The sequence below is a fragment of the Coffea arabica genome, chromosome 6c (genome assembly GCF_036785885.1).
Source record: "Coffea arabica cultivar ET-39 chromosome 6c, Coffea Arabica ET-39 HiFi, whole genome shotgun sequence".
Taxonomy (NCBI): Eukaryota; Viridiplantae; Streptophyta; class Magnoliopsida; order Gentianales; family Rubiaceae; genus Coffea; species Coffea arabica.
Genome location: NC_092320.1, coordinates 36,655,502 through 36,659,792, shown reverse-complemented (window position 1 = coordinate 36,659,792; position 4,291 = coordinate 36,655,502).

Sequence of the window (4,291 nt, the reverse complement as noted above, 5' to 3'; positions counted from 1 at the left end):
GTAAAACTTTGTAATATTTATACTTGAAATTGTCTTGCGAGTTGAAAGTACAAGGAAAACATACTTCGAGCAATCATTATTTCATTTCTCAAGGGTACAAGTTCGTCCAAGTCCTAACGTATAACACTCAAGAAACATAGTGGCTAAGGTTCTCGCTAGTTCAAGTAATAAGTACTTAACCTTCACTCAAGTCGCTAATATAGTTTTCTAGTCCTCGAGTAAAAATTCGGGCAGCATGCCCTTTGTGTTTACCTAATTTTCCAGCTTTTTAGGCTTCATTGTTTTTCTCAAACACAACCCAACATTATACATATCAGCAATTCATGTCAAGAGCCGTTCCATAGGCTCACAATATCATAATAACAAGAATCGTATTAAGTACAAGTGCAGAAATTCAATTTAGTTCAAAACAGATTTGACGTACAAATGCGGAAATAACATATCCGAGGCTACGCTTATCGGATTAAAACGAAACCTACGCCGTTTCGAAGCTAAGACACAGAGATACAATATTCATGAAGGTCACTTAGTCCAGTTCCTAATGTAACTTAGTCAAATTCTCGAATTACTAAACCAGAAACCAATTCGTCGGCTGTTTAAACGTAGAACACTGTAATGAACATAAATCAGTGTACACAAGTCCGAATTAGGTGTTATTAGTTGCATTTTAAAGCCAATTCAGAATACTACAACTTTCATGTTTTGGCAAAAAGCTAAATCAGAAGGGATCCTAGTCAAAAAACGTGATAAACTGGACTTAACTGATCACATGGACTGCTTAGGAAATACTTAAAACAGTAAGGGTATTTTGGACTTTTCACATCCTACGTTGCTCCGATTGAGCTGAAATTTTGTAGAAACCTATAAAATACCATTCTCTACAACTTTTATTCTTTGACCTAAGGCCAATTCGGCCTCTATCATACAGATACAAATTCGGACAGAATGTTGAGCAAAAATTCCAGATTCTGAAATTTTGAGTTTCTAATGCAACTTTCCTTAATTTCTTGGTCCAATCACTACCAAAACACCTTATACAACCTCAATTGCAACATAGAAGCATTATACAACAATTTGGGCAGAATTTCCACAAGCCCTAGTTGTGAGAACCCGTAAAACCCTAATAAATTTTCCTAGGGTTAAACCCTTTAATGGCAGGTTTTCTGCATTTTCGGGCTTAGGAATATTTTTCTGGTGAATTTTATGGGTAATTATAGTTTTTAGATGATTTTTCTAGTATTCGAGAATTTTTAGAAAATTAAGAATATATATTGGACGTGGGACCCACTAGTGCGAGAAGTTCGGAAAAATTCGGCCAATTAGGTTAAATTCCGGATACTGTGTAAAATTTATCGGGTGTTAAGAGATAAGTAGAGTGTGTGAAATGATTGATGTGAGAGAGAAAAGAAAGGATAGGAGTGCATTTATGAAGTGCCACGTGTCACTTGGTGATTGGTTTTGACTTAAGAACACTATTCACCTTTTTTGACTTTTGACCAAAATTGGTTAAATATCTAAAATTTCACAAAAAAATCACCATTTTCTTTCACCTTGTGGCCGGCCCTCTCTCTTGCCAAGAAGGAAGAAAACTTCTTCAATCTTCAAGCTTTTCTCTAGCTCAAATCATCCAAATCAATCACATAAACTAGTTTCCATTCCATACAACTTTTCCATTTGGTGTTGGTGGTGAGTTTGGTGAAGTTTTTGGAAGAGCTAAGGTGGTCTACAACTCCTCTTCTCTTGTTTCTTATGTAAGTGATGATTGACTATTCCCTTACACCTAATGATGCTTAAATTGTGCCTAATGGTAGTGATAGTGAAGCCTTTTGTGATTTATTTCTTGATTTGAAGTGATTTAGTGAAGTTTTTATTTTTTTGAGGAATTTTCTGGTTTATTGTGATCATGGTGTTGTGGTTGTTTATGATGGTTGATAATGAGGGGTTATGACTCTAGTGGATGTGAATTGTTGATAATTGCAACCAATTTTGGATTTGGATTGAAATGTGAAATGTTAGGGTTTCAAAACCCCTAATTCTGTCCGGTTTTGGATCATAGGGTTAGAGGCCGAATTGGACTTTTATTAAAACATGAAAGTTGTAGGTATTGATGTGTTTGAGGTGCCTGTAAAATTTCAGGTCATTTCGATTAGTGTAGAGTGAGATATGTCGATTTTACTGTTGCTGTTCTGGGTTGATCAGAATGCGAAAACTGCACTTGTAATTGGCCATTTTGACTGAATTGCTTTGGTTTTAGATGTTGGTGTCTTCTGATGATATATAGAGGAATGTCTTAGCTACCATATGCCTTTGGAATCAATGCATTTGGACTTGTATAGACTGAGTTGGACTCATTACAGAATTTTGTGATTTGCAAACCTGTTTTGGTAATTCTGGTTTTGTATTTTGCATATTTAACCTAGTTGTGCTAGGATTTGGACTGAGTGGCCTTCTACATTGTTGTATCCCTGTTTCTTAGCTTCGAAACGGTGGGTCTTACACCCCCATCCGATAACCGTAGTGAATTTGGTGCCGTTACCGCATATTGAGGTCAAATACGGTTTGTGATCCTGTTGTGCGATTCTGGTATAGTGTCTTGCATTTTTGACCTTGTTACATTCAAAATTGGACAAAGTTTCCTTCTTGAACATTGTAGCCCCTTAAGTCCTGGATATTCATGTAAATGTTCAGGTTAAACGGATTAGTATATCCTGAGCTATAAACGAAATACTCAGACCTGTTTTGACCATCAAATTCTGTTACGTTTTTGGAAAGTTTATGACTGGAACTTTGGCTTCACATTTGACTGGGTTACAAGCTGTTTGGGCTTGCGACCAAAACACCAAACTTATAGCCTTATAGCAGAGCTTTCTAACGCCCTTGGAATTTCATGAATCGGATTTATAAAACCTGAAATATAGCCGAGCAAACAAGGCTTGCCCCGTGAAAATGACCATTTTCTGGTCAGATCTGTTTTGGTCCTGATGACCAATTTCCGTTCCGAATTTGGATTGCCAACCTTCATGAAAGTTGTTCCATTTGGAATGAACTATCTAACTGCCAATTTTCAGCTCTTTTGACCATGTGTAGCATAGAAAACAGTTTGCACTCAAAACTGACCATTTGTGCATTGGCCAGATTTCGTAAGTGATTGTGTTTGGTTCATATGGGACTGAAGCCTCCAGTTTCAGTTCTGGATGTCTTCATAACAGTTGTTTTTCATCCTTTAAGCTTCGATATGGCATCTCATACGCCTTAATCCGATATTCGTAGCTCAACTTATGAGTAAACTAGAAATGAGTGTCAAATCTGCCGTTTCCGTTTCCGTTCGTTATATTTACGTGCGCGCATGTCGTTTTGCCGTTTTACTTGTTTTAGGCACGATAGTAGCCGTTTACGATATTATGTGACACAATCTTCTATTTCAGACGGTGGTGAGCTGGGCGGAACTGGTGGGGCCCACTACTAGCTGTTCATTTCGATCCGACCTCGTACTTTTGCTATTTTAGTTTCTGAGTAAGTATTCAGGCCAGTTTGGTGTGTTTTCTTTGCTATGTGTTTGAGATATGTGAAAAGGGTACTTAGGCGAGGGTGTACTTTATCGCACTCGACCTAAACCCTAATCTGAACGTATAATTGTACTTGGCATATGTGTATGAACCTTTTGGAACCAAAACCCTTGAGCTTGTAGCTCGGGGCGATTTTCGAGTAAAGTTTGTGAATTTTGTGAAGTTGTGAGTTCGTGGGCCCGATCTAAGACCTGTTTGGACTATTCGAGCCGGTTAGGGCTTGGTCGAAGTCAGTCCAACTTAGTCTGAGGTCACCAAGTTTGTAGGTTCATGTTATGAACCAATTTTGTGAATCCGGTTCACCGAGAAGGTGACCAAGTTTGTGACCCGAGCTTGTGACTCAAGCTCAAGTTTGTGATTTCGTTCGCCCGGGCAAGTTTGTGAGGTGACTGGCCAGTGAGGGTGATAAGGTGTCGGTGGGTGTACAAGTGAAGTTCTACGGACCATTGAGTGTGGTCGACGGAGTGTCGGCAGGAGATCACGCATGGCATATGAATTGGCTTTGGAGCCACCTGTATCCTTATTATGTGATGTTACTTTTCTGCTTTTGCTTTACTCTTATTGTGTGATGGTTGCTACGTGAAAATTTATGCTTTTGCCCCAGTTTACTTACTAAGCATATAGCTTACCCCATTCCTTTTGTTTTCCTTAGCAGGGGCCGACGCGGGGACTTTTGGCTCGTATACTAGTATAGTTAGATTGGCTTGTAATAGTTGAACGGTTAG